This window comes from Amblyomma mixtum, chromosome 2, assembly GCF_055824585.1.
Source record: "Amblyomma mixtum isolate Tamu chromosome 2, ASM5582458v1, whole genome shotgun sequence".
NCBI lineage: Eukaryota > Metazoa > Arthropoda > Arachnida > Ixodida > Ixodidae > Amblyomma > Amblyomma mixtum.
This window is the reverse complement of record NC_143013.1, coordinates 197,471,923-197,484,354: the sequence shown is the minus strand read 5'-3', so window position 1 is coordinate 197,484,354 and position 12,432 is coordinate 197,471,923.

Genomic DNA, 12,432 nt, shown 5'->3' with positions numbered 1-12,432 from the left:
GCATTTTGATAACTGTTGCGAACTGCCGTGAACACGGCTGTTTCACAGCGACCTTATAGCTTCGCCGCCGCGCTGAAGCATAAAGAACGCAGATTGTTGATAAGCGCCCTTTAACAGATCGTTCGCATCAGCAAGTAACAAATGAGCGATCCATGTTCTCCGGCTTATCGCATGATTGGGCGTGTTCGGTCTATCTTTAAATTTTATTTCCTCGCTTTGTATTAAAACGTTGTTCTTCGGTGCGTAAAATGCGGGCAAAATCATTCGCCTACTTCCGCTTCCTGTTCGTCTGTAATCCGCTTACAAGGGGGTGACGTCCTTAAGAAGGAATAGCCTAGCAGACGATGGGCCTAGCTGAGCGTGCTTTGTGAGCAGGCGCTTAGCCTCGTCCTGTTTCCAACTTGGCTCCGTCGTATGGCGTTGACGCACAGAAAAGTCGCCGCTCGCGCACGCCAGTTAAACATTTGGGCGCCTGTATATAGAGGTAGCTTGGAAAAACACTGCCGATGCGCCAAAAACTTCTGGCTAGGCTGTGTGTTACGGTGCTATGATCGACACTGCAGACTTCCGCTCAGGTTGCCTATAACGGTGCGTCGCTTTTTCGCATAAACATATCGGTATTAGGGATATTCGCAGCAATTGATGAGACTACAGTAACAAAGAAAAAAAGCCTCCGCAAAAGTTTTGAAGCGAATAGCTTTAGGGAAAAGCTTTCGGCAACGATGACGCGAATCTGGCTAGCTCCGGAAACTTCACTTCACTTCACTTTAATGCCTTAAAGACCCTCGTTAGAGGGTATTACTTAAGGGGTGGCAAAAGACGTGGGTTCGATCCCGGCCGCGGCGGCTAGAATTTCTTTGGAGGAGAAATTCTAGAGGCCCGTGTACTATGCGATGTCAGTGCACGTTAAAGAACCCCAGGTGGTCGAAATTTCCGGAGCCCTCCACTACGGCGTCTCTCATAGCCTCAGTCGCTTTGGGACGTTAAAACCCCATAAACCAAACCAAACCATAAGGGGTGGGGCACACAGAAATGAAAAACAGAATGAGTAATAGATAAGTTGAAAGTTATACAAATATAAGATTTTCACTGAGCAAGCATACGCGTGATTTTTTCGATGAACAATGATTGGCATGTGATAGCAGCAAGTTCTCGGGGAAGGCCGTTCCAGTCGTTCGCAGTCCGGGGGAAGAATGATGAAGAAAATGTAGTGGTGCGGGCGCGAGGTCGTGACACTTGCTGCTGATGGCCGGTGCGGAGGGAGATGCGTGGTGGTGGTGCGCAGATGTAGGGTTCCTGCCGTAGCTCAGAGTAAAAAAACTTGTGAAACAAACGAACTAGCAATGTAGCGGCGATGAGCAAGGGTAGGAAGGCTGGATTGTGATTTGAGGGATGATATGCTGATATCAAAAGAATACGATGAATGAATGAATCTAGTGGCCCGGTTTTGAACTGCTTCAATTGAATTACAGAGATATGCTTGCTTTGGAGACCCGCGGCCTGTCAATATCTTTGCATCTGAGAATAAAAGATTTATTTACTGCTGGGCGGTCATGCGGTAGCGCCTCGTTACCTACGCTGTGAATCTGCAGTGCTTGTATTTCGCGGGCTTCCTTTTTAGGCTGATACAGAAAGCTACGCGACACGCACTTTGTTGCCGCAACTCCAGCCGTTTTTTTTTTCCAAGGAGGCTCATACTTTTCAACTGTCTATTTGTTCCTACAGCACTGCAAGCGGTCTACAACAGTGGTCAGTTGAGTTTCAGTCGCATAGGGCGCTCTGCTTTTCTTAAAACCTTGATGACTTTTATGAGCTACTTTCTGAAGCCACGGTTAATAAATTGGGTTCAAAATTATACTTCCTTGGTTGTTTAAACATACGTCAGGAGCAGTACACCAAAGCTGCTTGCGCTGGGCGGTAATGCGACCAAGCGAGCACAGGATGTGAGGACTGAGCACACAAAAATGTTTTCATCGGGCTAAACCAGCCCAAGCTTCAAAATGGGGCAGATAGTACTGCCATTCTAAAGGAAAGTTGCATCGAGGTACCCTAACACAAACGTCTTCATGGCGTGACGCTCCTGTTGCGCTTGGCGTTGAGCCTGCAGAAGGTGTACTGCTACCAGCGAAGATGTTGACTGTTTTCCGTTAACTATAGGCTAACGAAATGGATTAAACGCTTCATGGTATACTTACGTTACATTAGGAAGAAACGTAATGTCGATGGTCATCGCCTTGAATGCCTAATTAGTCGGACTGAGTTGAAACTACGCGTACGAATACTGCCGAGCACGTGTTTGCTGGGGTAATTCTACCAAATGAAGTAATCTAGGAATGCGACCACCGCTTAATTTCCGACATAAACATGCCCGCTAACTTAAGCAGCTAAAATATTTAATAATTCATTTTAATTCATTAGCTGGTCGCCAACGACTTTATTTTCGCTCATCGGCAAGTTCACCATAAGAGTTGCTTAACTCTGAATACTAGTTTCTCACATAGCAAGGCATATGATGTGTATTCTATATTTTTATTCTCTCAGTTTTAATGAATATATTACGTATGTTTTGTGAATTTTCGAGCGAGTCTCAAATTTTTAGTACAACTTATTTTTCCTTTCAAGCAGTGCATATCCTGCTTTTTATTGTTAGAAAGCGACCTCTATTAGCTACTCTATTATATACTGCAATAAGGAAAGGTTTTTAATTTTTATGTGAATTAATTTTTGTGTACTCCGCCGTGAAATCGTCTCTTTTCCTGCTCTGAGGAAATAGTTAAACTGCATGCGTTAACGACCTCCATGTACTGGTCTTGGTACGTTTGGAAAGCAAAAAAAAAGTATCGGCGTAATCCGTGCTCCGCTCAGCCCATCGCACTGCAAGAACTCATGCCTGCTTACCCGTGTTCATTTGTCATGGTTTAGAGAGGCAAGCCAAATTTGTCCGTCCATCTCAAGCGTCGGGCGAAACCTCGGACAGTTGCGATCAGCGGGAGCGTAGGCATCGAGCTCTACCCCCCCCCCCCCCCCCACCCATTCACCTTTTTCTTTACAATTACTACCAAACCATATGGCTCCGCCTTCAGTCGCGAACACTCTCATCCCCTTATATTACGTCTCGCTACCATGGAACTTCCACCAACCCCTCTTTCACCCGCTGCAACCACCCCACGGCCACCCTTGCCCACATTCTATTCCAATGCCCGGTGGATCCTCCTCCGCATGGCCTGTAGTACCTCATCAGCAGGGAGGTCTGGGAGGCCCTGCTACGCTCTGAGGACCCGGCCCGGCAGGCGACCGCCACGGACCTGGCTGCCGATGTCATGGACCGTAGGAACATGAACGTTTGAGTTTAGTGGGGTCGTGCGGGGGCCCAGGGGCCTGCGTGCCCTAAACTCCTCTGTGTAAATAGAAATTGTTACCAGCAGCAGGCATCGAGTGCAGGTTCGGAAAGAGCGCATCATGTGCGGAGAGCCTGCTGGAAGAGCGTCACAGAACGTGCGCTAGAGGTGGGTCTTGACATGGAGCGCGTCTGGACGTGCGTGGTCGAGGAAAAAAAATTATTCCTGCGCGCTCAAGCGCAGCATGGAATTGAAAAGCATACATGCATGGGAAGACATTTGTACTCCGTCTACTCGAGGGAATGCCGCCTGATTGACTGGCAAGGGAACGCAGTAATTAATAAAGAGTGAAAAGAAAATCTATGCTTTCAACTTTTTGCGCACGTCACTTTTTCCAATAAATGGCACAGCGATGTCAGCGGCTTTTATTACATTAGCCAGAACAGCAACAAACTCGAGCTTCGGGAACACCAAACTGCCCCTTGTTTGGTGGCTATTGTGTCCATCAGTGTTCATACCCAACAATTCTGGACGAAAGCATTTTTGAGCAGGAAAACGTTTATGAGCGCGATTTTTCGTATAATGTAAGATTTCGCTATAACAATCAATATATCCCCACATCATTCGATGGCAGTCTTGTATTTTTTGTTCTATTGACGATTTTGCTATCGTAAAAGGTGTTCCCCATTGGTTTTTTATGGCAGTCAACTGTTCAATGCGATCGACGGAAACTCTCAAAAGAAAGATTTTGGTTCATCTCAGAAAAATGGACCATTAAATTCAATATTTCCATGAGGGTATCGTACAGTTATCCAGTTTTCAAAATTTTTCTCCCAGAATGTTGGACATGGATGCAGATGTGTTTGATTTATGTAGTCTTGGACAGGCGCTGCATGTCCTCCGTTCTTCGGCTGCCTTTTTAAGGAAACCGGCGATGTTTTCTATTGCAGCTTTTCCAACAGTTGAAGGTGGTTACGCTGAAAAAAAAAAGAAAATGTTCACATCAGATTTCTAATTAAGGTATACGGTGCTCAGTTCTGTCTGAAACAAAAAACTGCATGTGCAAAATTCACAAAAACTAATGTGCTCCTACTTACAAGATATTTGCTTTCAAGGGCGCCAGCACACTGATGACGTCATGACGTCATCCAAAAACTGGGTGGTTCAAGAAAGTTGAAAAAAAAATGCTGTATAAAAAGTATACGTAAATGACCAGCATGTCACACCTACAAAGGTCAGAAAGCGGAGAAAAGCAGTCCTACACTTTGAAAAGCTCATTTTCACCAAATGTCTTTTGGGGTCATGCATACCCGGGCAGTGCATTGCAATTTGCACGAAGACACTGTTTTCATCATCCACAATACAGGGTTGTTCACGTAAGCAAAAGAACAAAACAGTGCACAAACTATAAGTCGGTAACCAGTACTCGACACATGCAGAGATCAAAGCGCCAATAGAAAACAGCACTGATTCTCAAAAAACACACAATTACCAAATAATGTAAAGCGGTCATGCATACTTGGGTAGTTCACTGCTGCTAGCAACCAAGATGGTTTGAATCATGTTCGTTGTTTCTGATTCTGAACACATGCTTATGGATATGTCCGGAACAATGTCGTTCAAAGAGGCTGATGTAGCGGCAGTGTACACCCGTGCGCAAAAGTGGAGAGACCACGCGAACTGACAGAACTGCGCGCCAGCGCTTTTTCACGGCGCAGCGCCTGCTTTCGAGATATGCATAGGGTGCCTGACCAAATAAGTTAACCCGTCTTTCTACCCATTTCTTCCAGACACGCCTTTATACACAGACAAATCGCAACCACCGCCATTCCCGTGGTCTCTGCACTTTCGCGCACGACTGTACATGGTCACAAGAAGCGTTTAAGAAAAAAGGCAACTGACTCGCCAGAATACATAACTCAAGGCGCATGCAACGCACCACACAATGTCGCAGCAACGGCAAACGTCATCCCTGGTGTCGAATTTCTGCTAGTAACACTTCGTCCTCAACCATCTAGCCCTAGCCTCGAAAAGTAAACCACTCCCTGAGGAACCGCAAAAAAAAGTTTTCCCTTTTAGTTTTCGAATTACCCGTCCTATAGAGCTAAGGCGTCGTCTTACCCAGCATTTTCTTTTGCCAGTGAGTATTTTTTTTTTGTGATCGTACTTTGTTTTAAGCAGGGGGGTAAGAGCACAGCGCCGCCTCGCGGCACGCGGGGGAAGTTCCTCAATTAGGTTTTTTGAATGGGGCGCGCTTGGAATGGGACGGCCGGGGCAATCCCGGTCCGCGCTCGCTGATCAGGGTGGCCGTGTTCTGACGGACGGACAACAATTTGCGGACAAGGAGAGGTAAAAATGTAGTCCTTAAATGCATTCCTGCACTAGAAACGGCTGTAGGATCCTAATATAGCTGTCAAGTAGGCTGACGACTGGTAAAATACAAAATAAAACATCGACTAGGATAGGTTCTCTTTATGGCAATGAATTGCAGGACAGAGCAGTTTGGAGTGTTTCCAATGAAATGTTTCAGCAAACATGTTTGCATCTCGGTTTTTGCAGTCATGCCGCAGAGCTCACTACTGCTGATTTCATTCGGTGTCATCAACTTCTTCATTACGTGGATTTCCGTCTTCTACTGCTGCGTCAAGAGTGCCCTGTCGAGGAAGAAGGTGCGTAGACATGCATCTGCTGCAGGCTGACGTTGCGTATCTATGCACATGTGTGAAACTCCAACAAAAGCGCATACAAAATTTAAGAGACTTCATGTTTAGCTACTCCATTCTGTGCCACCCTCAGAAATCAAGTGCACAAGCGAATAGGACGTTTTCAGGGTATTTCCCGTCCTAACAACAATAAGATGTTTATGTTGCTTCTGCACGGAAGCAGAGGAACGTTATGAATGAAAATGAGTGAAAACGTTGATGATAGAATAATGTGCAAGTCGAAATTCATGCACATAATTTCATGGGGAATAACAGGGTTACCTACATATGAACGAATTTCTAGAACAACGCTGTTGTGCGTAACTTTAATATGTGCAATATAAACGAAACACACTTTACGTCAAAATAACATGAAACAGTAAGAAAAAAATTATTTTGCTTAAAATAAAACACATCCCCCCCCCTCTGAAATAAAGCAACATTTTTAATGCTAAATAACCTCTTCGGTTGTGCTGTTTGAGGGTGGTGGTGCAGCTTCCCGCTTTTTTTTATGCTTCTTTGATCGTTTTTTAGCCCCCTGGTTATCATAGTTCAATTTAGGTCGATATCTAGCGCCTCTTCAAATCAGTGGATAGCTGGGCATGCGCATTTGATTCCTCAAGCACATCATTTCTCTTTTTATTCTTTCACTTGCCAGCTAGCGCTCGTCCTGAGTCCCTCTCAAGTTCTTGTTTCTCGCACTATGCCTCACCACATATCAAATCCTAACGCAAGACTTTGGTTCTCGTTTAGTTTTCGTAGTTTAAGCACAGTGTGCAGTCTTTAGATAAGTGAAAAGCAGGCGCACTCCTTGTTAAAAGTCCTCGGGACACATGGTTCGCTTTCCAGCCGTGTAGTGGCGCACTTATAGCATTTCTCAATCTATAAAGCTTTGTATGGTGTAGAGAAACAGTCTCTCTAGCATTCAAGCCATTTTGTTGTTTAGAAGTGCCGTAAGGTCTTCCGCATTCAGATTAAGAGAAACCCTACGGCCCAAAACTTCTGTTCAGGGTTGTATACCTCTTACATGTTTAACTGTTCAGGGTTGTATACCTCTTACATGTTTAACACCGGTGCTGCGAAAAATTGTGTTAGCCAACACTAAAAATCGCAGTATTTTTTTTTTTTTGGAAGAGTCGAGTTTTTGTCACTTGACGTATTGCGGCCTACATGAGGCTGCGGCGCATAATTTGTTCAGAAAATCAGTAGCATTCCAGTGCGTAGTTCGAAAGCTTTCCCGCAAAAGCTTTCAGAAAGCTTTCCTGCAAGGAGGTTTCCATGTGTTTTTTGTGACAGGCTCATGTGGGAAAAAATGCCGCTCCTAAGGGCCGACGGTCTGCGGTAGATGTTATAGAAGCTTATCATCATATCTTCAGCTTGAAACAAATTTATCGCTGGCTGCTCCTAAAATACTCTCAAAATAATTTCCTGCTTATCGTATCGCTGCTATGTCTGATCAGGCGTTGCGGGAGGATCGCTTCGGCTCTGCCACGCCACCCATCGGCAGCGGCTCGGCCAGCGCTGGAGACGGAGCCACGGCTCAAGAGGTGTCCGCAGAGGACGACGGGTCACCAGACCTGCTCACCACCGGCGCCATGCGGTCGGAGAACGTCACGAGGGTAAGGCGCTGGCGGTTCCCGCGTACACTCCCACTGTCACGCTGAGTGCTTCAGCGTGTTTAAAGGGGACCACCTTAAATAGGGGGCAGTAGCTGACGTACTACCGTTGACAAATTATATGCATAGGGGACATTTTAGGCTGACAGAAGAAACAAACGTTGATTACGCAAGATATACAAACAAGTTACATATTATGACATAAGGGTCATGGAAATTTTAAAAAGCTAATTAGTCCAGTCGGTATTTGCTTCTTTGAGCCCTACATTATGATCTTGTTATTTTGCCGTTAGCAGCAAGAGCCCAAATGCAGCACGGCTAGGATGTAAAGAAGTACATCTGAATAGCGAAGCGAAAATCAACAACGATCAAGCGTGGACCGTATATCTGGAAAGGAAAAAAAAAAGGTGTTTAATTATGGAAAGTAAAAGCTGGTATAGGCATGCTTGTTCTCTTAAGCTGGTTTCTATTATTGTTCCCGCAGAATTTCAGTTCCCTTTCGAAGTTGCCGTCGAGCCAAATGTAAACGACTTACGACAAGTGTACGCCTGTGTACAAAGTTCGGCTAATAAGTGAAGAGATTGCTGCAATCTTGCAATTTAATTGTTGTCGCCTTCAACTTACTCCGCTTCTCTCTCTGTGCACCATTCACGACGAATTTTCTATTGTTGAACAAAGAGCTTAATGTATTCATATGTCGCCTAAATCAGGACAGGCGTCTTTTTCATCTTAACGTTATCTATAGACGGATACAATTTAAGTCTGCAGTGAAGCTTCGCCCTCATTCAGCCTCCGCGCACAGAATTCATCCACGACAAAAGAGTAGTCCGCTGCTTAAACGTTTCTTGTTACCTAAGCAAGAAGCTTATCACAAGAAAAAAAATTAGGAGCTCCAGAGTTTTTATACGGGGATTATTTGATACAGTCAAACAATAAAAACATGATTTCCTTTACTGTTGCAATCGTCCAGCGGAGTAATACAAGACGCCGCGGACCGCGGCCCAGATTTAGCAACTGCTGTTGTTTTTTAAAAAAAGACATCACGAGATAGTTGGTTTTCCATCACAACGAAAACAGCGCCTCTGTCTCGTCTCCACTTTTTGCGTCCTTCGTGAAGTTAGCGCTGTTTTCGTTGTGTTTTTTTAAAGTTGTATCCTACTATAGAGTCTGAAAGTTAGTTCTGTTCAATGAAGATTACTTTGGGAAACAGGTACTCAGACAACTAATTTTGGAGCCTAAGGAGGATGGTCGAGCACTGCGATCCTCTTTTCTGCCAGAAATTGCTATGTGGGCACAGAACTGTGAGCGGAGGCATTGTCATGGTGAAGAATACAAGCGTTGTCTTTCATATTTCCAGCCTATTCCTTCTCACTAATTCTTTAGCTTCACCAGAACCTCATGTAGTATTACTGACCGACTGTCTGTCCCGGTGACAGCCATCCTTCCATTGGTAGGCCATTGCCATTAATGAAAACAATCAGCATTGCCTTATCTTTTAACTTACTCATCGCCGCCTTTTTCATTCTCGGTGTCGTCACAGTTTTCCGGTGGATAGAGTGCCAAAACTTCCTCGTCTCGTCGCATTTGATCACCTTTTTCAGGAATATAGTATCAGCGGAGAACCCTTCCATAACCCATGCGCGCATGCGCTCCCCACCACTATTTGCATCCTGCCTACAGTGCACCCGCTCGTTCTTTATTAGCCGCACCTTGTTTACATATCTCAAGGCAAAAGATGTACGTATTCAGTGAGACTGTTTTTGCTTTTAAAGGAAGAAACAGAGCGACGAAACACGGACACACGAAGAAACGACACACACACGACCGCTGTTTCTGTCGTTTCTTCGTGTGTCCGTGTTTCGGCGCGCTGTTTCTTCCTTTAAATGCATTACCAACTAGCCCGGAACCTTGCTTTTCTGTTTTTGCTTGTACATTTAGAGGTTTGCTGAGCGATAAGTGCAGTGATCGCGAGTTTTAAACTTCTATCGTTCTTCCATGTGTTTTGAACTCCGTAGCGCTTTCAAATCGAACTCTTGTTTATAATAAAAAACCATCCACATGCATACTAATTACACTAATCTAATGCAATTCTAATCTTTGACGTTGCCGTCTTTGTTAATTAGCATAAACCGCCGTACTGTGTCTCAGGTAAGCCTGCTCTAAGGCATGTTGTCTCCACTGCTCTTTGCAGGGCGGGAGCTCCAACCGCGATCCGCTGGTGGCCTCGGTCAAAAAGAGGGACGCCGACGATTCTTCCTTCGCAGGCGGAGAATAATGCGCAGTGCAACCTCCGTCACCGAAACGGGGATCACTGTGTAGCGCCGGTGTTGTCGACGCCGCCCTTGGCCCTCTCCCCTCCTGCGGCTCATCAATATAAAGGGCTTTGTTACAACACTCGCATTATACACGTTTTAAGTAAAATGATCTGAATTTATTGCTGCTTTCATATCTACTATGCACACAGGACCTAAATAGAGCCTGCGTGGAAGATAATATTTAACCGCAACAAAACACAAACTATGTACTATGAGACAAAAACCAATAGTCAAAGCGCACTATTAAGTGTCTTACTGAAACATTTTGAAAACGGAGAACAACTGCTCGCAACGTACCAAAGCGCAAAGTCAATAGTGACACAACAGAACTTGCAACAATATGAAAATGCATGATCATCTACGCGCACCACTTAGAATGCGTCAGGCGCGAGAAAAACATGTTTAAAACTCCCTGACAAAACTGTCATGGCACACATTCGAAAAGCAGGTCGTTTTCTAAAAGGTTCTCGCAGTCTTCCGCTGTGAGCAGACAGAATATTTGCGGGAATCTTTAGGAATCATTTTTTTATTTCACACGCCGGCGATGCCTAGTTCGAGTGATGGAGATAGACTAAAATTGCGATGGAGAGCAGTTTTGTTGTGGGTTCACTTATTTCAGAATGCATATTCACCACATGGCAGCATGGTCGAACCCGTCCGTGTGTTATAGGCAGAATTTTACATACTGCAGCGAAGTGAAACTTGGCTGCCATTACTTTCAGCATCTCGTGTACGCAGTGGTGAAATGTTCAAGTTAATGTTGAAAACGGATGTAAATACTTTGTCGATATAGGTGTCCGAAACTTCAGGACCACCTCACAAAGGCGTTTATACGAAATGAGCGTCAATGCTGTTGAAGATAATGACGACCGAAGGACCGGCGATGAAAGATCCCGTGAGGAGATAAGCCTGGCATGCTTCTACTGGGCGTCCAGGCTGAATTTAGCGAAGGGTTTAAAGATAAAATATTTGAGGTAGGTCAGCGAAACCACTTACATACATTTACCAGCCAGCTTGTGCATCATAGGCAATTAATTTTTTTTTGCAATTAATTAGAAATTAAGATAATTTTTCTAACCGCGTAAATATTGACTTTAGACAGCAAATGTGAATAGCAAAGTTCGAGAGCACTTTCAGAACCCCCATTTTATTTATTTGCGACAAAGAAAGCCTCACGTGTATCGTTTTTCCGTGCTCCAAAGAAAACAGACACGTACAGTGGTGAGCAGCCTTGTCTAGAGCGCTTGAGCAGTGCGCATTTGGTAACAAAAACCGAAATTAGAGAGCAGCCCCTCATTACAGGGCAAAGTTTTCGTGCCTGCTTTGTTTACGAGGCTATCTGGCGCTACTTCCGTGCAAGCGTTGCAGCTGGACCCTAGAGGCTGCCACAAAATCTGGATTTGTTTGCAAGGAAGTGCACCGCCCGAGCGCTCTAGACAAGGCTGCTCACCACTGTACAAGTGCTAAAAAAACACGGACCGTATTTTTTAGCGCTTGTCTGTCCGTGGTTTTTTAGCGCTTGTAGTACGTGTCTGCTATGAACCAACTAGCCCAAAGGTCTGTGCTCCTGAGCTCCAAAGAAAGTCCGCGAAACAAAAAATCGCGTGACTAGCGCATTCGCCCGCCACGATTGTGCTGTTCTCAATCCTGGCTTGAGTGAACGAAATCAGCTGCTGGCAGGGCGCGACGACTGCACTGCTCCGGCAGGCCGATATGTCGATGGTTGTTGCGGCGCAACTTGCGCCGTCACGCTTGCAGACTGGCTCGCGCGGGCGTCGCAACCACCGTCGACATATGAGCCTGCCGGAGCAGTTGGGTCGTCGCGCCATACCAGCTGATGATTTCGTCCCCTCAAGCCAGGATTGAGAGCAGCCCAATCGTGGCGCGCGAATGCTCCAGTCACGTAAATTTTTTTGTATTTCGCGGACTTTCTTTGGAGCTCGGAAAAAAGATACACGTGAGGCTTTCTTTACCGCAAATAGAAAGGGGGTTTCTGAAGGTGCTCTCCAACTTTGCTATCCACATCTGCCGTCGAAAGTCAATACTTACGCATTTAGAAAAATTATCTTAATTACTCCTTAATTAATACCAATACAAAAAATTACCTAGATGCGCAAGCCGGCTGGTAGCTGTATGCAAGTGGTTTCCCTGGCCTACCTCAAATATCTTATTTTTTAACTTTTGGTTAAAGTTAGCTTGGACACCCTGTATATGCAAGCAAGTAAAAAAGCGAATCGGCTGAAAAACTGCTAGGAAGATCGATGTACTGGTAGCTGCCAAGGCTCCTAGAAAAACTAATCGGCCCAAGTGAATAGATTAGCGATATAGGGAGCCGAGAAAAGCATAATATCTGCGAAATTGTGTGTGGTAAACAATGCGTGAGTGAGAGAAAAAAAAATTGGAGCGGAATGCACTGTCCTCTGAAAGGTGTGGCACCCCGGGGTGTGCTTATGGACAAAAC